The following is a 23,890-nucleotide window of genomic DNA, read 5'->3' on the forward strand; positions in this document are numbered from 1 at the left end:
GGTGGCTCATGCCTGTAATCCCAGCACTTTGGGAGGCTGAGGCAGGTGGATCACCTGAGTTGCCTGAATTCAGGAGTTCTAGACCAGCCTGGCCAGCCTGGCCAGCCTGGTCAACATGGTGAAACCCCGTCTCTACTAAAAATACAAAGAAAAAAAAAATTAGCCAGGCATGGTAGTGGGCACCTGTAATCCCAGCTACTCAGGAGGCTGAAACAGGAGAATCGCTTGAACCCGGGAGGCGGAGGTTGCAGTGAGCCAAGATTGCACCATTGCATTCTCTAGCCTGTGCAACAAGAGTGAAACTCCATCTCAAAAAGAAAACAAACAAAAAAAAAAGCGATGAATGCAGAAGGAAGAAGGGCTACTGTTTTATCTTTGAAGAAGGAAAACCTGGGTCTTGGAGTTGTGGCTGGACGAGGAAACTGCCAGTCCCAACCATGTTTTCCCACGGGCTTGGCATTAGCAAGAATTCATTCCAGGACTTAATTAGACATTTCAAAAACCTTTTCTCAAGGAGAAAGATAAAAAAAAAAAAAAAAAAAAAAAAAAAAAAAAGCCCAAGCTTCACACACACAAATATCTTGCACTCTTAGATGCATTTTGGAAAAACTTCTGAGACAACCTACAACAATATAAATCTATGAACTCTGCAAGCCAAAAATCACTACGTAACCAAAAATGAATGGGCTCCAAATGATTTTTTTTAAAGTCGCTCTTTCGATCACACATCCAAATTCAAGATGATTATTTTCTAAAGCAACAAAAAAGGAGGGTGAAATATGAGGGTAAGAGATAAACCTGTCAGTAAACTCCAGGTAGGCACCTTTTAAGGGAAAAATTATTCTTTTAAAAATACAGAAAAATATTAGGATACTATAACAAACATCCATGATCCAATCATTCTCATTGTTGGTTTTTCATCCACCTAATTGGAGTGCAAATTACATAAAATAAAGTGCACATTTTGCATTTTTGATAAATATACACACCTGTGTAACAGCCTACCTCGATCAAGACACAAAATATTTCCATAATTCCAAAAACTTATCTCATTTTGCTTTGTGGTCAGCCTGCTCTTGGCTCCAGGAAAAAACAGATCTGACTTCCATCACTGTAGATTAATTTTACATATACTGGAATTTCAATTAAATGGAGTCTACAGCACATACTATTTTCTGTATGGTTTCCTTCCCTCGTATAATGCCTGACTGATCCATCTGTGTTACTGCATGTATCAGAAGTTCCTTTTTTGATTTCTGAGTTGTATTCCCTCATCCAGAGGAAATTTCTATATCCATTATTTTAGTTTGTTTTCAGTGCTTGACTATTACAAATAAAGCCACCATAAATGTAAACAAATTGTTTGGTTTGTATAAATTTATGGAATACAAGGGCATTGCTTTTCTTTCTTTTCTTTTTCTTTTTTTTTCTTTTTTTTTTTTTTTTTGAGATGGAGTCTCACTCTGTTGCCCAGGCTGGAGGGTGCAGCGGCACAATCTCAGCTCACTGCAACCTCCGCCTCCAGGGTTCAAACAATTCTCCTGCCTCAGCCTCCCGAGTAGTTGGGGCTACAGGCGTGTGCCACCACGCCCAGCTAAATTTTTTTTTTTTTTTTATTAGAGATGGGGTTTCACCATGTTGGCCAAGATGGTCTCCATCTCTTGACCTCATGATGCACCCACCTCGGCCTCCCAAAGTGCTGGGATTACAGGTGTGAGCCACCACACCTGGCCCAGCATTTTTTTACATACACAGATTACATAGTGGTCAAGTCAGGGCGTTTAGAGTATTCATCGCCCAGAGAGCACACATTACACCTACTAAGTAATTTCTTGTCATCCAATCCCCTACCACCCCCTCACCCTTCCAAGTCTCCATTGTCTATCATTCCACTCTCTATGTCTGCGTGTACACATTTTTTAGCTCCCACTTATGAGTGAGAACATGGGATATTTGTCTTTGTCTGACTTGTTTCACTTAAGATAATGGCCTCCAGTTCCATCCATGTTGGTGCAAAAGACATGATTTCATTCATTTTATGACTGAATAGTATTCCATTGTGGGTATACAAATCTTTTCTGTGAACATAAGTTTTAATTTATCTTGGGGAAATATCCAAAAGAAGAATTGCTGGATCATGGGTTAAATGGATAATTTAAATTTATAATAAACTTTTAAACTGTTTTCCTAAAGAGTTGCACAATTTTACACTCATACCAACAATATAGGAGATACCCACTTGCTCCAGATCCATGTTGAAACTTTGTATTTTCGATTTTTAAAAATTTGCTATTCTGATGTATATATGTTGATACCTCATTATGTTTTTAATTTGCGTTTCCTTCATGACTAATAACATTGACCATCTATCTTTTCATGGGCTTACTGGCTAAATCACTCAGCTTGGGCTGCCACAACAAAATACCACAGGGTGGATGGCTTAAACAACAGAATTTAATTCTACTTTTTACAGTTCTGAAGGCTGAATGTCTGGATAAATTCTATAATTATTACTTCTCTTAGAAATTAAGGAAATTAAAGGCTATAGTTACCTAGTTATTCCAAAACACCAGGAAGAGTTACATGAAGGAAAGGAAAAAAAATGAAACAATATTGGGCGCTTATCAAAAATAAGGGCTTTGGCCTTGGCCAGGAGCCTGCCTTAACGGTCAGAGTTGGTGGTTATATCTGACGCCGCCAGGTTCCTACCAAAATTCACGTGGCCAAGAGAGCCTGCAAGGAGTTCCTGTTCAGATTGACCATTTCTCTCGGTCTCAGTCTGTCCAAGGCTGGTCTCAGGCTATGGGAGGATGCTCTATCAACCTAAGGCAGGCTGAAAAGTCTCAGCTGGAAGGTTAACAAATCAGGAGCAGCCCTCTACACAAAAGGGACCAGAGTTGGTGGCTAAATGCCTGAGCTGCTCTATCCCACAATGGATAATTTTCAGTTGTGTTTTGCACAGTGGCCCAGAGGGGTCCAGCAGGACTGGGCCTTAAGGAGTCAATCCGTTTCTTTGCAACCCTTTATTGGCTTTCTCTATTTGCTCTCTCACTTTTCCCACTCCTTCAATATGCTTCCTGGGATCCACTCCCAAATAATCTTCTTACACCAAATTATTATCAGGATCTGTGTTTGTGGCAACCCACACTAAAACACAAGCTGGCCTCAAAAATGCAATGTTTTGGACACATACGAGTGCCCTGAGTGAAAGGTGACCCTCTCCAGAGAAGGAAGTAAAGAAAAGAGAGATGCAATTTATCCCAAACCAAGAGCCCAGGTTAGAAATAAAGTTGAGAAATAATCACTCAAAGTAGTTTGATGCCCTGACCTCTCCACAGTATCACACCCATAGGGTTCAAAAGTATTTGTTCTGGAAATTTCTCAGCCAATGTTCCAAAGCCCTTGGCAAAAACACCTTGCTCAAGGTAGAAGTCACATGAAATAGCAGAGTAATGTGTGCTTTTTCTATGAGAAGCAAGCCACAAGCCACAGCAGAGAGGCCACCATCCCAAACACAACAATTTGGCAACACAGAGGGTTTTCTTTGAAAGGACTGTACAGATACATTTCTCTCACTGGGAACTTCAATAGAAGATAATTATTCTTTTCTGCCTCATAATATATATTAAAAACGTTCACATGTGGCTTTCCAGGGAATTCTGCCAAATATTTTCAGGCACCACATCCAAATTTACTAATTTTATATGGCCTGCTTAGTCTATTATAGAATACCCTTTCATGAAGTATGAATTTGCTAAAGAGGCTAAAATATATTCCCTTATATTAAACAACTAGTTTAAAAAAAGTTCTCAAGACTGGGGACTTAACGCTCCTCTTACTTATCTCACGATGAGATAACCACAGAAAATAAATTAAGGCCCTTCTGAAAAATTGTACGTTTTTCTAGACTTTTACTACCATCAAGAAACAAAATAAAATAGACTATCACCTTCAGGAAATGCAATGCACACTGACATGAAGGTTGTTTTCAGATAAACAGTGTATTTCATTACCACCAGGGCATGCAATATCTCAACCACTACCCTTCATGGCCTTTTTCTGTTTTTATGAGTTCATGCCAACAACAAGCAATGAGCACAAAGGCTGTGCGAAATGCTGCATTTGTTGGAGTGTTTGTGTTGGCTTCCTTCAAATCGGCTGATTTCCAAATCTCCTTCTCCACCCCACCTTAGTTATATTTATACCGTTGTGCAGAAGAAACTTGGATCCATATTTAAATATGAAATGCTTTGTGGCCATTCGTGCAAATCTCTTTATCGGGGTCTCGCACATTAACGCCCTTCACAATTGACCCACAGGCCAATTGTTTAACATAACGTTTCCACAGGGCTGCTTCCACGGAGTCACAGCCTTGTTTTTACTTTTCTTAGCTTTCCTGGACAATCAAAAGGAAGTGGAACAGAGCCGGCTTGCTGAAAGCTGGAGCTGCCCCAGTGTCTCCTCCTACCTTCTGTCTCGGGTTTTGTTTTTCTGCTTCTTTTTCTTTTTCTTTTTCCCATCATTTTTCATGGTAGAGAAGCCTGAGCCAGACTACGTAGCTAGAGCCTCTCAGTCCTCGTGTCTGCTGCTTTTTCCCTCCCTGCTCAAAGTTAATGTGAAGGCTGACTACGACCAGTGTCAGGAAGCTAAATCGTGCCACCTTGATTTTAGCAAAATTGGGTTCTCTGTTGATACACAAAAGTATTAAAGTAATACAAAGGGGTGTATGTATATGTGTTGGAGGTGGGAAGTGGGGAGACAGAACTCTCAATGAGAACTCTCAGCTTAGGAAATGTAAATTTCTTCATTCCTCTTTAACTTAGGGGTCGCTTTAACCTAGAGAAGTCACACTACTTTCCCCCTCTTTAATTTTTTTTCTTTAGAAGAGAAGGGATGCAATCTGTAAAAACCGAAATGGAAAGACTCATGATACCCAAGGCACTTTTTTTAAAAGAACATTCCCACAGGTGCTATAGTCAGTAATTTAGTCTCTAAATTGCAGCTTTCTCTTCTGTAAGCTGGAGATTGATTTATATTTATGGAGTGCTTACTGTAACTACTAGATACACTAGGTATACATATAACAGACAGTATTATGCCTGTCTCATATGATGATTGTGAAGACTTTTAATAAGCTATCTCACATACAGCACAGAGCACAGAGCAGTAGTGAGTGAGTATACAGAAATGTCGATCATCACTGATAATTATCATCATGAATCATGGTGAGACTTAAGAGGTCTAAGGACTGAGAATTAATGTCTCTATTATGGTTAATAAAGTGATTGAGAGCCCAAGTTTCAGAGCCTAGTACACTTTGACTCCAATCTCCATTCCACCATTTCCACATATGTAACTTTTAGTAAGTTATTTAAGCTCTTTAAGCCTCAGTGTCCTCAACTGTAAAATGGAGTTAATAAAGCATTTACCTCAAAGCGTTGCTATGAGAGTTGTGCTTATATATGTGTACTTAGCACAGTGTTTTACTTATCAATACATGCTTTACAGGTCATTATATGGTAAGTATTATTAATTATTAATATTACTTGCTTATTTAATGTATTTTTATTTTAAAGATATGAAATTGGCCCAAAGCACAAATGTATACCTACTCCTTCACATACCTTAAAAATACAAATTATTTTCATAATCAGTTGGTTTGATAATGAACATGTTCTTCAGTCCTTGGAAATGTTTCAACCAAAGTGTCACCAAGTCATATAAGAGTTGAACATGAAAAGAGCCAATCAAGCAGAGAAACTAAGCCTGGGAGAACATTGCACGGTGCATTAATCAAGGACAGCAATCCTTGCACTTGTAACAAACAGCCCCACATCATAGTGGCTTAAGACAAAGTAAGTTACTTACTGCCCATGTTATAGTTCAGTGTAGGTCTGCAGGAAGGGCCTGCCTCCACTCATGCAGGTACCTGTCCATTGGCTATACTGCCTTTTAGGGCCTCCAAATCCCCAGCTGAATTATTCCCATCCATCCAGTAGGAAAGGAAAAAAAAGAATGTTGAAGGATCATGCAAAATGTCTTAGGGGCCAGTCCTGGATGTAAAATATGTTACATTGGCTAGAATGCTGTTATACATTGCCACCTATTTCAAGAGATGCTGAGATTTGGAGTCTTCTTGGGTGCCCAGAGATTTGAGTATCACCTAGCACTGTTTCTGCTTCAGGTGAGTAGAAGGAGCTCACTTGACATCTATCAACCTGATTTAAATAACTAAACAAACAACTACAAGCTTCAATGAAAATGCCTTACCCAGACTGAATATTTCATCCTTGCAAAAGGTGCTCCCATAATATATGGTCCAACCTAGAACAATTTTAAGAGAGAAACAAAGTTGTTAAGAGTGGTAATAAATCTAAATGATATTTTGAAATTTGAAAAAATTAATTAATGTATTGATTTTAATTTGTTGGTGGTACTATAAAATAGTTCTGGTCAAAACTATTTTTGGAAAATAATATTTTTAAATCAACATAGAATATATCCATATATATTAAAATTATTTTAAATACAATGTTTCTTATATGAACATTAAAAATAACATAAGCAAAACAGCTTTTCTTGGTATATATTTATATATATTAATTGGGGTTTTTTTTAGCCACATGGGTCTCATACCATATTACTGGTATTTTAATATGTCTTCAATATTATCTTATTTTTATTTTTATAAAATGCCTGAGATATTTTCAAAATCACGTGATTAAAGTATGTGAATTTCTCTATTGTTTTAAGGAAAAAATATCCCTTGACTTTGGCTGTGATATGTACCAAGCTCACAGTAAGTTTTGCTAAATGAATATTGTACAAGTCAGCTCAAGCTTATATAACAAAATACCACAGATTGGGTATTATTTCTTATAATTCTAGAGACCGAGAAGTCCAAGATCAAGGTGCTAGCGGATTCAGTTTCTCATGATGGCTCTCTTTCTGGTTTATAGACAGCCGCTTCTGGCTGTGTCCAAAGGGACAGAGGAAGAGAAAGCTCCCTTCCTTTGTGTCAGAGCTCCACTCTTATGATCTCATTTAACTTTCATTACCTCTGAAAAGTTCTGTCTCTACATACAGTGACACTGTGGGGTAGAGCTTCAAAATATAAATCTGGGGAACACACAATTCAATCCACAGCAATGCTATTATTCTTTACTAAAACATAAAAATGTTTCAGCCCTAAAATATGTACTGTACATGTACTGACTTTTTGCCTGTCCTCAGAGTGCTTATATTAGGCAAATATTTTACAAGCAAAACTTACCAAAAAAACTTTATGATACTTTTGAATGTTTCGCTAAACATAAATGTTACAGAATCACGGACCTTCTCAATTTTATTTTATTTCAGTATATGGAATGCAACTTTATTCTGTTAAAAATAAGAGCTCTATCAATAGTTTCTTACCACAAGTTGAGTTTTTCCATAGCATAATTATAGACTTTCAAATGGAAACTGTACATGCCATTTGAGCTTTCACTGTTTAATATGTATATTGTGTAGAAATAAATTTGAATATCTTCCTGTCTGCATGCTCTGTTGTCAACAATCGCAGGTCCCTAAGAGTTTCAGCTGCTGACTTCTTGACACTTCATCCATTGGATACTTTGATTTAAATATTCTCAGGTGATTTTGAGCAAGAAACTCATTTACAAAAATATAGTTTTTCTTTGTCAGAATGAACTTCTAAAACCTTTACTTAAATTACATGAACTAGGTGAGAAAAAAACCATTCAACCCATTAATGGAGCCACCTTAACTAATCTCTTTGAAGCATGCCTTGCGAGCATCATACAGTTGGCCTCAGGAGGACCATGGCATAACTGGTTGGAAACTGAATGTCCAATGGGGCCAGAGCCTTGAGCTCCTCTCCCACCACTATATCCAGAAAAATTACCCAACAGTAGCTACTCCTGCCTGACTACACAATGCATGCTTCCCTTGAAAGGGATATGTTGATTCTGATGCATCTGGAAAGTGTTAGGAAGAGAAAAATGGGTCATCTCTGTTTCTTTTCAGATTTGACCACTTGTTGAGATGAAAACTCTGTTTATTCCATGTGCGTCTCACTCACTTTTAGGCAAGGTCATGGGAGAAGTGAAAGCACAATGCAGAGGTCTTCCAGGTCTATCCCAGATTATTTTAACACAAATACTGATAATAATTTTTCACTTAAGGGGAAATATCTTGGACAAATGCTAACCTGGATAGATAACAGGACAAAAGATGTAGACCTGAATGTCCCACACAAACTAGTACATACAGTTGATATGGTCACTCTACTTTTGTGCCCCTTCCCAATTAATGCCTTAGAGGTTTCTCCACGAAAATCAAGAAGTGTATCTATCATCCAGGTATTCCAAATGGGATCTTTTTTGCACACAGCATCTGCTATGTCCTGATGAAAACTCAGTTGCTTCACAAGGGCTTTGCTAATCATTCTCTGTCCTCTTCCTGTGATCTTTTAGATTCCAAGTGGATAGCGAAGGACACAGCACAAACTGGACAAACTGGCTAAAATTACCCAGAGCCCTCTAGTGTGGAAAAATACGGCAGAGAGGGTGAAAAAATCACTTTTAACACTCAAAAAGCAAGGGGGTGCTGGGTGCGATGGCAGGGGTGTGGGTGAGGGCCATGGTGGTCCTGAGCATAGTATCTCAGTTATGCTGCTTTAATCCCCACCTGTATTCCTAATGCACTTTGGGATTCCACTGGCAAAGCTACCATTGACCTGTACACCAAATCTTAATTTTAAAGACAAGGAGATATACTCCCTGCATGTAATCCCCAAAGCTCAAAACAGCTAGTTTTAGAACAAATTAATAAAATTCAGCTTTCCAACCCAGATGGCAAACCCCAGTATTATTTATTTCAAGAGCTAGTTGAGACTGAAAAGATAAACAGGCTGAAGAAAGAGAAATAAAGCAAACAGGCAGTTTTGTTATAGTTTACATCTACAATTCTATCCCTGAAATATCTCTTCTAGCAGCTTTCCAAGATAGATTATTGTCTGCACTTAAATAAGACATTTCTTTTTTTTTTTAAGCTGTCACCAGGAAACTAAGACATTATACCAAATCATTCATTTACCTATTCATTCACTCTCAAATGTTCATTCAACAAACATTTGTCAAACACCTTTGGAAACAAGTGCTACCTCAGGTTCCATAAAGCCACAGTACTTCCCAGAAGAAGAAAAAAAAATCTGTTAAGGTTGTGGGGTGTTTCTTAGATACAGCCGTGGGGATATTCACAATATTTAACAACCATTGCAGCATGGGCTCCAGTCAATCAGAATGACAGCCCTGCCACACAACCAATAAGGAAGGATAAAGCTTATGGATACAATGTGGCCACTGAAACAGCCCTGGAGCAAACCTAATTCCTGAGAATGGTAAAGACGGATCTTAGTGACTAACGCTTCTAAATGCTGTGAAAGCAAAAGTAGGTTGAGAGGTTGAGGCTTAGTGTAAAAGTTATCATGCCTTATTTTCAAAAGAACCAAAAGGAAAAACTGTCTAGAATAGACACATCTCCCTTCATTTCCTTCTGTCAATTCGAGGTGAAAACTTAAGAAGTTAGTGGATGCCACTTATATATAAACATGGTACATGTCTCTTCCTTTTATAATCTCTAATTATCACGACTTTGTCAGTAAATATTACTTAACCCGTCATGCAGATGAGAAAGTAGTCCTAAGAGTTTCTGTGTTTTGCTCAGGTCTCACATCTAGATAACGATGGTGGGTTTCAAAATCAGATCTACCTACCTTACTCAGAACATCTCCCCCTTCATTCTAATTTCCTTATGGGAACTAACTTCTCCCATATTCAGCTCACTCTTAGGAGGTATATGAAATTGGCCAGCCCGCCCCTATTCAAGGAGTAAACCTATGATCCAAGCAAGGTTTAATGAATTGCAAAAATGGCCACCATTCTTCTCCACCACTGCCCCACATCTATTCCACTTTGCAACATGAATCTGGCAGCTCCTCTCATCAAGAGGTGGGGTTCCCACTCTTTAAATCTGGGCTGACCTTGTAACTTGCTTTTGCCAATAGAATATAGCAGAAGTGACCATGTGAAGGTTCTGAGCACGGGCCTCATGAGACCTTGCACACTTCTACACCCCTCTTGGATCCCTGCCCACTTGCTGTGTGAACAAGCCCTTGCTCACCCGATGGAAGTTGAGAGACCACATGGAGCAAAAACAAACCATCCATTTGGGCCATCTTAGATGGACCAGCCATCACTGACCTGGCAGGGGATGGCAGATGCATGAGTGAGCCTGGCTTGATCTGGCCCAGATCTGTAGAAAACTTCAGCTAAGTCCAGCCCAAATTTTCAACCTACAAAACCATGAGCTTTAAAAGATAGTGGTATTAAGCCACAAAGTTTTTTTACATAGCAAAATTTAACCAAAAGGCAAGAATAGAAAATACTTATGATAAATCTCAGAGGCAGCCCATGACAAGATTTTTAAGTACCTCTTGCTTCCTGGATTCCTGGATCTTCCCTAATTTTTGTCCTCTCTGAGCCTGGTTCTCTAACAGCGTTTTTCATACCATGAGCCACCTGTGTCCTCATGACAAATTCCTTTGGCTTAAGTTTGTCAGAGTTTCTGTCAACCAAAAAAAACTCTAAACTCTAACTAATCTTAAAGGCTTTGGTGCAAACTCTACATTTTGCTGCTGAAAAACTAACAGGCAGAGACCAGCACCAGAATCTAGACAACCTCACGTAGAGAACAGGATCATTATCATCAAACAAGGCCATCACCCTAATCACGACATAAACCAATCCAGTATTAATAAAGTAAGGCCAGCTGCTATAAAAAGCAATCCCTAAATCTCAGGGACTTGACATGATAATGCTTTAATTACCATGCCTGTCACTGGCCAGTAATGGACTTTTCTGGTGGGGTAGGCTTCCATGTGATCATCCAGGGTCTTGGGCACCTTCCGATTGTGAGTCTGTCCTCTCTTAGATCTTAGGGACCCTCATCATTCAGTCAGACGGGAAAGGAGATGGCACATGAGAGGGTTTTATAAGCCAGTCTTGGAAGTACCACCCATCACTTTTGCACACCTTGCATTGCACAGACCTCAGGCACATGACCACATCAAGCTATCAGAGAAGTATGGTCTAGTAATATAAACCCAAGGATGAAGTAAGAACAAAAATAGGGTCAGATCTTTCCCACAGACTCTTAGCTGATTTTATTATACAGAATTATATTATTGAGATTAAGCCTTTTCTGCTCCTTGATCACTCCATTTTACAAAGTGACCAATAGATGAACACATTTTGTTTACTGTGGGATAAAGGAGAGTGGAGAATGTTTTCCCTGCATTAGAATACCCAGAAACTGAAATTCTTACATTCACTGCAACTCGCTAAAGGGAAAGCTCTGTTAGAGACAGGAAACCCGGCTCAGAGGACACCATTGTCCCGCCACAATATTCTTTACTATTTTCATTCCTTCCACAAAATAAGCCTGAGATTTGGGGGCAGGGATTCTACAAGTAATCATTTGCTTTCCTTTGTCTGATGAATAGCAACTACAGCAGTTTATTAACCACTAGATTACTCTTAAGATTTTGGCATATCCTCAGAATCACACAGACACAGTTAGGGAAAAAAATATTTCTCTCTTTCTCCCCTCCCCAGTGGATTTCTTTTCCCCTTCCAATTTCATAAGAAAGTCCCCAGGAAAAATATACTTATAACAGTATCAAATTAATGGATGGATTGAGCTTACATTTTTCTTTTCCCATGATGCATTCTAAATACCAAAAAAAAAAGACTAGACAGAGAGTGGGATCCATCCATCCACATTCCAAGACATGCTCCAGTTACCCAATCATTACAGAGCACTGCCAGGAGGCAGAGGCTATGATTTGACTAGAATTCAGCTATTTTCAATGTATTCTAGTTACTTAGATGATGCTGAAGGCTATGATCAAACATTTAGTAGCCAATGAGCTTTTATGAAGAAACTGCACAGTGGCATCTGACTTGCTGTAAGTTGTACCAATTTGCACCACAGAGCACGCCTCTGAACAGCTGAGATTACAAAACAAAGCCTTGGAATTCATATGCCTTCATTCACTGTTTTCACATTTCTCTGTTCCCAAATGTTTGGCTAGTGTTTCTGCCTCCCTCCACCCTCAGCTCTTTCTTAAGGACAGGGAAGAAATCTAATTCTCATGAAACGATTGGTTTTTAAAGTATGCTAAGTATTTGGAGATTTATTAGAAACAGTTTTAGTTCCTCATTACTCTAGAGCAAATTATTACTGATTTACAACAGACGGCTCATCTGATATCCTTCAGGCAGTCATAAAACACAGTCACAACATTAAAAATGGTTGATGTCTTTCTGGCAAAAGCAGCTAAACTCAGCCAATGACAGCCCCTTCCAACTGAATGAAAAATAGCCCATTCTCACTGTGTGTTCTGTTCACTTTTGTATAAGTATTCCAAAGAACCTGAATTCATATGCATTTATTTTCATATTAAACTCTTTTATCAGAAAGATCTCTTGCAGATACCCCATTCACACCAGAGTGATTTTCAAAGTCAGAAAGAACATTTGCTAGGATTACCATGTACTTAAACCTGGGCATGTTTTATTATAGAGCATTTAGAGGAAGGGTTTTTATTATCATTAAGCAATCCCACTAACAACAGGTCAAAGTTTTGCTGTGAACTTGCTGTCTAAGAGCATCAGCTCCTTAACAAACTGCCAGGTTTGTGTCCCGGCTCCATCCCTGGAGCAACTCTCCTACCTTAGCAAGCCTCAGCCTTCTCCCCTGCAAAACGGAGCTATCAAGAGCATCCATTTCAATGGTCATTGTGAGATTTAGGTGAGGATTTTAATTTTATCACAGCACCAGGCATATAGAAGATTCTCCATTAATATAAGCTACTGGCACAGGACCAAGACTATTAATAGATGACTAGTAGCAGATTTGCCCACTACCTGCCTGCTAAGAGGATTACACTTTGCCAGCTTACTTTCTTCTTCTCCTCTGGTTCCCCCAGAAGGGTCTGGACTAACCAGACTAGATATTTGGGGCTTATGTATTGCAGAATAAACATAAACAAAGCAGAGGGAAAAAACACAAAAAGAAGGGTACGGGCCAAGACAGATTTAGGAACTTTAAGAGGTCCTGAGGAGCAAGGAGCTGGTCTGGTATATGAGGAAATTTGTTGAAGTTTGTTGAAAGGAAAAAGGAGATTTGAAGTTATGTTCTCATAGTATTTTTTTTTATTCTTCATGGAATTCAAGAAATGTAAGTAAAGAACTGGATTATTTCCAATTTTTTGTTTTTCAGCTTTATCAAAGTTCAGTTGACAAATAAATATTATATATATGTACAGCGTATGACATGATGTTTTGATATATGTATGCATTGTGAAATGATCACCACAAGCAAGCTAATTAACACATCCATCACTTCACAGAGTTACCTTTGTTTGTGTGTGTGGTGGGAACAGTCAAGATCTACTCTCTTAGTAAATTTCAAGTATACAATATTCTATTGTTAACCATAGTCACATGCTGTACATTAGAGCTCCAGAACTCATTCATTCTGCACAATTCAAACTTTGTACCTTTCGATCAACAGCTCCCGATTCCCCTCCATCTTATCCCCACTGGAAACCACCATTCGACTCTCTGCTTCTATGACTCCAACTGTTTTCTATTACATATACAGTCAGTCCTCTGTACCCCTGAGTTCCACATCCATGGATTCAACCAACCACAGATTGAAAATATTTGGAAAAAAGGATGGCTGTATCTGTGCTGACTAAGTTCAGGCTTTTTTGTCTTGTATTATTCCCTGAACAATACAGTGAAACAACTACTTATGTAACATTTACATTCTATTAAGTATTATAATAAATCTAGGGATTACTTAAGGTATAAAAGAGGATGTATAGGTTATGTGCAAATACTACACCATCTTTATATAAGGGGCTTGAGCATCCATGGATTTTGGTATCTGCAGGAAATTCTGGAACCAATCTTCCATGGATACCGAGGGACGATTATATAAGTGAGATCATAAAGCATTTGTCTTTCTGTGCCTAATTTATTTACCTTAGCATAATGTCCTCCAGGTTCATCCATGTTGTGACAAATGGCAAATCTCCTTTTTAAAAGACTGAGCACTATATATACACACAATGGAATATTATTTTGAATATCACATTTTCTTTATCTGTTTATCTGTTGATGGACACTTAGGTGGATTCCATGTCTTGGCTGTTGTAATTAACCGCATATCTTTTAGACACTGGAGTGTGTATGTGCGTGTGTGCACACGTATGCATATGTGTGTGTGTGTGTGACTATTATCCTTATTGGACTGGACCAATTGGGTTATGGAATTATGCATTATCACTACACTTCTACCATTACTACTCTTACAGTTATCAAATGTTCTGGTTTAAACTGGCTGCCTTGCCCTTCATCATGTAGCGCCTGCTTTCATTTTCGAAAATATCCCAGTTTGTGCAAATGAATTTTATGGTCACCCTCCTACTGTTGCTCCTGTCACTGCTGCTGTTGCTGCTATTTTTTCATCTGCAATAGAAATAATCAATGCAAATATTTAAAGTTTACATCATTCTATGTACACTTGGAAAAATATTTCCCATAGATCTTAGTAGCAAATACACTAATTCCTCAGCCAATTAAAGAACTTTTTAGCAACTTGCTCCATAAATGCCAGCTTCTTGGTGAAAGTAAGATTTTTACTATCTGACCCTAACTTATCCAATAAACTCATCATAAACCCAAATGATATCTTCAAATAGTCTTTCCACTACAGTGTACTCTCCTCTTTAGATTTCCAGCATTGAGGACAAGGTAACAGACAAAGGGCAGGTACAAGGGCAAGAGCAAATAAGGCTATATCAGGTTTCTATTGTGTGCACTTTGTCCCTAAGAACAGGGATATCTAATTTAATATGACAAAGCCATTATCACTTCCAGATCTTCAGCTACAGCAAGCATCTTAGCAGCAGGAGCAGACATCTTCTCTAAGCTTAATCATCATCAACCTCATATTATTCACTTTAGTGCCTTATTCCTTAAATATTCTTCAAAAATTATAATAGGCATAAACTGGTCAGACTATTCCACTAAGGAAAAAAAGCAAAAATAATATTTTAAGTCAGAAATAGGCTGGGCGCAGTGGCTCACACCTGTAATCCCAGCACTTTGGGAGGCCGAGGCTGGCAGATCACCTAAGGTCAGGTGCTTGAGACCAGCCTGCTCAACATGCTGAAACCCTGTCTCTACTAAAAATACAAAAATTAGCCAGGTGTGGTGGTGAGCACCTGTAGTCCCAACTATTCGGGAGGCTGAGGCATGAGAATTGCTTGAACCCAGGAGGCGGAGGTTGCAGTGAGCCGAGATCGCCACTGCACTCCAGCCTGGGCAACAAGTGTGAAACTCCATCTCAAAAAAAAAAAAAAAGAAAGAAAGAAAGAAAGAGGAAAGAAATAGTAGTTCTTCTAAACTTGATATCAAATATGTTAGTTTTTCCTTCCCAGAAAGACAACATTTGGAAAAATCCAAATGGCTGTATTTATATTTTGTACTGAGCATCTTAAGATGCCAGTTAAAGATTATTTGTTTTCAGGCCCTTGAACTTAATGATTTTACAGAAATATATGTGAAGCACATGAAGAGGGCATTACAGAATTCAGTTTTGAAGGTGAGAGAGAGGAAGAAAACACTATGAAACTCTGAAGGCAATTATAGTAAAATATTTATTGTTCTATACTCGGGAATTATTATAAGGACTTTTTGCAAAAATATTCCTTACAAAGGAAATGATTTAGGATGTAATATGGACACGTGTCCAGCCAAATGGGCATGTTTCTATCTTCAAGGGGAGGGAAATGAAATATGGAAACAAAAAAACAATTCTACTTTTGCTAAATAAGTTACCATCAAAGGTCAGGTCCATGGCAATGCATTTTGGCAGCTTTTTCTACTTCTCAGAGTCTCCTCCGTTTTCTAGGGATATCTGAAACACATCTCTCTCTCCGTCTTGCTCTCAGCCTCTCTCTACTTAAATTTCCAGAATGTTTCCTTGGCTCAGTCCTCTAACACCACTCAATAATGTGTTCAGTACCTTGGGAGTATCTGTGGTCATGTAATTCCATAATCATATTCCTAGATGATATGTCACAATTTGTTTAAGTTGGACTTAGAATTCAGTATGAGCTCACAAAGATGTCCATGAGAGGGGTCAACGATGACTTCATTATCTTAGGATGAACTCACCAGCTTTTCAATGTCAGCACAGCCTGTTCCATTTCAATGACAAACAGAACCTCAAGGTATAAAGAAATCCTAAGAAATCAGACACCTCTAAAATGTGAAAATAACTCATTGCGTGAATGAGTATGGAGCAGGGAACTGAAAATGCTTCTTTGGCTGGCATTGCCATGGAAAAACAAGAATTGAGACACCACTTTCTTCAAGTTATGATGAATTCCCAGGGCAACACAACAGAGTGAAAGCAATGTGTGCAAAGCTGTGTGAAGGAGACTGATGAAAATTTCAACTACTGATATGTACATAATCTATCAAATATGATCAGATCTATTAAATATACAAATCTATCTGTATGCATGTGTCCAATTCTATGACCATTCTTATCTTTACCTAAACTATACCTGACTTCTCTCTTCTTACGTCATGTCCGGGTAAGTTTTGTTAAATTATGTTGTTGTCAGATGCGATTACTATATTTTCTACTATGCGATTATTTTCTGCTATTTTTAATTTTAGACCTGTCATGACAATATTTGGAGGACGATTCTACTTTGCTAAGCTGCATTTTTCATTGCAAAGTTTTTCTCTCCGTAATTTGTCTTCCAAGATCTTTAAAATCATTCTTAGGCTATTGTAATAAAAATCACATCATTTGCCTGACATTCTCTGACATTATTGTATTTCCTTCCATTTATCTAAGAAGGACAACTGGAACACCCATGCCAAATCAAGCAAACATTGCAGAATCAAACTCTTAAGAACATCTTTCTGGAAAAGTATCTAGTAGCCTTCAGGCTACCTGTCAAAGGGAAATAACCAAACATTTGGTTCAGTTCTCTTTTGTGCTCCCTAAAAGCTCACCTGGCAAGATAAATATTACGGAAGGAAGAAGGGGGAAAATGTTAGGCAATAGAAAGACATTATCTAGGAGAAAGAGTGCTAAGGCCATGTCAGAATATGGCAGCCTCATATGGGAATTAGCATAAAATTCTAGCCTTGGGTTGGGTAGAGAAAAATAAAGTTTCAATAAGAAAAAATTATTGTCAAAAGAAAAAAATGTGGTACCACAGGGAGTGGGGCATTAGGAAAATTGCTTGAGGGTGTAACCACAAATGGCAGATGGACAAAGTTAGGTGGAGCCCAGAAATAAAGTGAAGCCTTTATTAGCAGACTTGCTGATATATAGATCTCATTGTTAGGTAAGACCCAAGGAATTTCTCCCATGCTCCACACCCTTCTTAACAATCAACCTGGTACCTGGTTAAGATGCAGGTCTTTTCAGGTTCTTTGAACTTACAATCAGGCCCATCGTAGACCTAGCTGTGTTGGAAGCTTAGCCAATAACTCCTTGCTCCTGACACCCTCCCAACAGCGGAAATTAAAACAGAATATTCTTTTCAGTCATTATGTTGATAGGGAAACTGGACACTGCCCATGAAACTTTACTGAGACTCCCAAACATGGGTTAGATGTGGAACCAACATCCTGTGCTCAATGAATTTTCTCTAAATGAAGTTTCTTCATTTAGAGAAATGGAAGTAGGACTCTGAAGCTAAATCAGAGGACTCCAAGCAAATGAAGTGACTGAAAGTAAACATGTTCCTACCTCATGAGCTTTTAGGAAAACAGCAAGTCTTACTGTTTACCATTTGCTGCTTTCTGTAATAACCCATGCAGCTGTTCTATGATTTAAAATATGTCATTTATGGAAAATCAAAAGGCAACTATTGCAAGAATCCAAATTGCTTGTAGAACCAGGCAAACTATTCCATTCAATTATCTCTGTAACATAATAGAAACACATTTAGAAACAAAAAGAAGTAGAATCTGAATATCTTTGGGATCTGCATAGCTGATTTCAATTTGAGCTAAAGTATAACCACATGCATCGTATTAAGACTGTTTCTTTGCAGTTTGGGGGTTTATTTTTGTTTTTTGTTTTTTAGTTTAAGGAGAATACTGTGAGGTTAGAGTAGTGCTATGTTCTCCTCCTTGTCTATATCCCAAGGCTCCAGGAGGGTGGGGTCACATGGATTATAAAAGCTGCAAATCAAAGGCCTTGGCTTTCCCAAGAAAATTCCAAAATGTGGCATTGCAATGGATATTTGTTCAGCAAAGAACAAGCAACAGAATTTCACACAGGCATTTAGAACTTCAGAGAAAACAGGCAGGCCTGGCCCACAGCAGAGGAATGAGGTAGTATAGAGCAGATCTTCTTCCTTCTATTCTTTCTTTCAGCTTCCATTCCTAGAAAAGAATTGGCATTCACTCTTCTCCTTTAAAGATTTTAGGCAAGAATGGCTCATTGCCCGTGAGCTACACAGAAATATATAGGTGGGTGTATTGGGTCAGTTCCCTGGAAGCACAACCTCAGATGGAGATTCTTGTGCAAAAGATACACGGAAGAAGGGCTCAAGGGAGTAACTTGCAGTGAAGCAAGGGGAGCAAGCTGGAGCAGGAGAAAAGGTCAGGCAAAGGTATGCTTTCAGAAGTCTAGCCTCAGCCTCATCCACAGGGAGCTCCAGAGAGTGAATGGTACCATGTAGTTGGTCCACCTTCTTGGAGGAGGGAGCTGCTGATAGACTTCAGTAGACAGCACTTGCACTAGCCAAGGGATGAGTGCACCAGCCCAGTGGAGGGGATCTGGGTAGAGCACCTATACCATCTGCTATAGTAGGTATGTATATCCATTGTAGAAACATGGAACGTCTTCCAAGACAATTAATTTTGCTCAATATTTGAGAAGTCATGGTTTGTTGATTTTTTTTGTGTTGGCAAAAACTTGTTCTTTGTATCAGGGAAAAATGATGTATTTTTAAAGATATAACAAGCTTTCCAGTACCAAATCAATCATGTCACATCTTTCATCAAAATTTTCCTAAGTTTCTTCTCCTAGACATATTTATGATCTCTGCAAAGTTTCACAGTGCAGTGCCCAATTTCCATATCAGAATTATTACAAAAAGAATGTTTATTCTCTTGTAATTTCTACTGCAGGGAGGGTGTCAGGACCTGGGAGAAATTGACTAAGCTTCCAACACAGCTATCCAGTATCTCCTTGGGGAAATGCCCATGGAATTTAAGTGGAACCCACTTCACCAGTTCCAGGGACGACCGTATGACCTGTCAATCAAAGTTGACATTCCTTTGGCTTCAGTGATTGGTTCAGATGAAGGAACATGATCCAAGCAGAGCCAATGAGAATTCTCCCTGGGATTTTTATGCAGAGATGTTACAAAAAAAGTTACCTGTTTTTTTTTGTAGAGATTGTCAGATATAAGCCTAGACTTTTAGTTGTGAAATTTGCCTAAGAATGAAGCTGATCCAGAAGAATCACTGTTAAGTTTAGAAACAACTCGATATAGCTATCATTTAAGTCAGACACAACCCTGGGCTTCCTAGGTGCCAATAAATGACTTTGCAATTACTTTCAGCTAAAATAATATAGATCACTAGAGTTACTCATCAGCTGCAGGATAAAACCTAAACTCCTTTGTTAAAATAATATGCCCTCTATTGACCCACAAAAGTCCTGAACCTATCAATTGTTCCCATCCCAATTCGTGTCCTAAAAATACTGAAAAGCTCAGCATTCTTCAGTCTCACACGGTATCATTTCATGCCACAAGGCCTTTGAGATAGGTTTCCCCATTGTCCAGAATGTCCATCCCCTATTTTATCCATCCTTCAGACCTCTGCTAGATTACTACCTCCTCTACACCACCTTTTCTGAAGGTCTCAGCCTCCTTCAAGGCTCTTTTGTCCCATGCTCCCTCCCCTTGTTGGGTTTTATGACAATGACTGTCTGACCCTATTGTCTCCTCATCAGACTCTACATGTCTTCTAGGAAGGACATGCTTTTCCTCTTTGTATCCTCTACCTGAAGCAATATATCACGCACTCAGCAGGCGCTCAATAAGTGTTTGAGAAATGAAGAAACAAAAAGACAGAGGGAAGGAGAGAAGAAAAGAAACAAGATTACAGAAAATTCTAAAATGCTCTTGGGCTCCAAGAAATGCATCTTCGCATAAGGAACTTTACATACTTATGCTGAGCAACGAGAGAGACATTTTGAGGTAGGGGTTTCTCTTTTCCCTCACACATCACATTCTTTAAATACTGGTTTTATCTATTTATAAATTAGACCATACCTCCCTACAAAATGCTTTTATATTAATTTTTATTTCTACCACAAAAAAAAAGCCTATGAGGCCAGCACCTAAAGCTTGATATCAGTCTCCCAAAAGCTCAGAATACATTGCATTCCACTGACGTTAACAAAATTGGCCAACATAAAGGAGAGTCATAAAGTGCTTAGCTTGGACTCAAGTTCCTTCACAGTCTGGCCTGGTACTTAAATTCTCTCATCTTTAGGGTTTTGTCTATGAAATTAAGAATGACATGACTTTCCCATAATGTTGTTATGAAGAACTCGATGAGATGGTGACACATAGTAGGACTTAATATTGACATTATCTTCACTAGCATCTGTATATGTTGTTGGATGTTAGATGGTGCATCCATCCCTGCCTCTCCTACTTGGAGTGTCAGTTCCAAGTACTGCTTTTCTCATTTCCTATCCTTCTACATAAACCAGTCTTACAACACACCTCCTTAAGGCACCTTCACGACAACCAGCATGGCTTTGAATAAATCTCTTTTTCAATCCTTAGATAAGAGGACTTTGAAATTTCAGTGCTCTGGAAATGGCAAAAAGGTAGGATATTGTAGTCATGCACTGGACATTAAAAGATTGCCTCCCATCTACACGTGGTTACGTTCTTTTCTCAGGTCCTACCTGCTAATGTTCCATGTGATTTTCACCACTGATATCTAATGCAATATGTTGGATCCTCTTTTATCCAAAAGCCAATCCACCAAGAATTCAAAAAGCTAAATTTCCCCCAAGGACTCTAATCATTAAAATGATTCCCATAGGTTTATAAAGGCCTTGGGAAAGGTCAGAAAACTTAGTTTTCTAAAATCACCTCAGTGTATTCTAAGCCTTTAGCCTGGGAAAACCAGATACGGTAACAGGATGAGTCCCGGTTAACTGAATAGTTAACAATTTACCATAATGCCCCCTGTTCCTTAACTATACTTAAATGGGATTTTCCCATAAATCCTTACCTTTTCCCCAAGTTTAGTGAGAAATTTATGGTGCTCAAGTCATTGTGTGACAAATCCCTTCCACTCACACTGGCAATGTTAATTATCTGCCAGGTTTCTGTAATCCTTCTCCACACTCCTGGGAGAGGGGAACTGCAAAGTGACAAGTGACTATGAGGTGTCTCCCGCACTAACCTCAGGAGAAAGGGGCCCCTTTTCACTTACATCGCTTCCTCTCACCCTTGGGGTAACAGGAGTGTCAGGGAGCTGTGGAAGAAATAGTCCAGACCCGAAAAGTTCAAGTCAAGGCCCACCGGGAGGAATTTGCTGAAGCCTTCCAACTCTTCTTGCTGTTGCTGAGTAATTTTGCCCTGGAAATTATTGCATATCAAATCGAACATTCATATAGAAATCCTTTGTGCAATCCAAAGACTCTAAGAGAGGGTCTGTAATCCTATGGATTGCTTCTGGGAGAGCAAAAAGCTTGACTTACAAGAGTCAATTGGGTGGTCCTTCCAACTCTGATCTTTGAACTTCTACTGATTCTAAGACAATACTCTCTGAGTTGACTCTCAAATTCCAAATAGCTGCTTTGTCCCCAAATACTACCAAATGGAAAGTAATAGAAAATATTTACGAACTATATTACTTCTGAACACTTCTATTTGTACTACAAGATGCTGATAATTAAGATCATGATGATCGCTTATTTTGTCTATTTATTGAAGACTTATTATGTACTAGTCATTTTATGGAGAACTCTCTAGGCACTTTCTCCTTTCTTTCCCTGAAATATTATTTCACATGAAAGTCTAAATGACCTTTGAAAAACACAATTCTGATGATGTCAACCCTTCTAATATCTTTCACAGGCTCCCATTATTATTCATACACTAAAATTTAAAGCTGAGCATCATGGTACCAGCTACTGGGGAGGCTGAAATGGGAGGATCACCTGAGTCCAGGAATTTGAGGCTGCAGTGCTTTATAATCACACCTATGAATAGCCACTGCACTCCAGCCTGGGCAACATAGAGAGACCCCTGTCTCTGAAAATAAATAAGCCAATTTTTAAAATATTAATAATAACCATAATATAGCTAACACTTGGTGAGTACCTACCTACTATGTATAGCAGACACTCTGCTACAAGATTAACATGCGTTAACTCATTTAAGCTTTATTAAAATTATATGAGTTAAATACTATAATTATTGAATCCCCATTTTACAACGAAGAAGCCAAGGCTGAGAAGTTTAGCAATTTGCCTAAGGATGCATAATGCAAATAATAGTAAACCACTTACTTGACTCCAGAAAATCTGAGTCCAGAATCATCATTCTTAACCACAAGACTTTATGGCGAGTCTCTGAATATAAATGCCTATGATATGGACCATAAGAGTGACCACATAGTTCCTAATCCAAATCAGAACACTTTCTGAGAATAAAAGAGGGTGCTGTGAATAATTAAAGCAGATCACACAGGTAGACCAGAAATCCCCCAGGCAAAGCAGGACTTATAGTTGCCCTACTTAGAAGGTTCTACTGCTCTGGCTACCTGCCTGCCAGCCCCAATACATACAGTTCTCCAGTTATTCTCTGGGCCCCTCTTTCTGTCTCTTCAATATGCCATGTTGCCTTTGGATTCATTATTATTTCTACACAAAATGAAATGCTCTCCCCATCTACTCTCTTCCCTTTCCTCTGCTGTTTAGCATGTATTCATCCTGTAGCCCCGCAGCTCATGGTGGTCTCCTGAACTAACTTAGGAAAACTTTAATATACTCTATGAGACAGCATTGTTGTGATTTTAGTTATTATTCTCTGCTACATCCTGGTATACTCCACATGGACAGTGTCAAGATCTATTTCCCCTTCCCTGGTTATCCTTATACCTGGCATAGATTAAGTGCTTAACAAATATTTGCCAAAAAAAGGAAAAGAAAGAGGAAAGAACATAAATGGCAAGACACTGGTTTTTGTTCAGATCATACAGTTATGAATTTATTCACTAATTTATTCAACAAATATATATCAAGTAACTTTTCTATTCCAGGTACCATTTTAGGTGTTGATAATATAGCTGGAAATAAAATGGGAAAGGTTTCTGAGAGTATCCATTCTGGATAACAATCATTAATCCATTAACAAATAAGCAAGATAGTTATAGATAATTCAGAAAGCAATAAAAAGCAAAAGAAAATGATATGGTAGATATGGTTTAATTGGAGGTATATTTAAATTTGGTAGCTGCTGTGGTCTATATGTCCTTCCAAGTTCATGTGTTGAAACTTAATCCCCACTGTAGTGGTACTAAGAGATGGAGCCAGTTGGGCACGGTGGCTCATGCCTGTAATCCCAGCACTTTGGGAGGCAGAGGCAGACAGATGACCTGAGGTCAGGAGTTCGAGACCAGCCTGGACAACATGGTGAAACACCATCTCTACTAAAAATACAAAAATTAGCTAG

The 23,890-nt window shown here is 38.7% G+C and overlaps 1 long non-coding RNA gene across 1 annotated transcript in view; it reads right to left on the reverse strand.

Annotated features, from left to right (window-relative positions):
* Positions 1-23,890, reverse strand: part of LOC129474345 (uncharacterized) — a 126,132-nt gene that overhangs the window by 82,962 nt on the left and 19,280 nt on the right. Inside the window, exon 3 of the long non-coding RNA XR_008654524.2 lies at positions 6,271-6,324. This is a non-coding gene — a long non-coding RNA (uncharacterized lncRNA). The remainder of the gene's footprint in view (positions 1-6,270; positions 6,325-23,890) is intronic.

This window comes from Symphalangus syndactylus, chromosome 24 (assembly GCF_028878055.3).
Source record: "Symphalangus syndactylus isolate Jambi chromosome 24, NHGRI_mSymSyn1-v2.1_pri, whole genome shotgun sequence".
Classification (NCBI taxonomy): Eukaryota; Metazoa; Chordata; class Mammalia; order Primates; family Hylobatidae; genus Symphalangus; species Symphalangus syndactylus.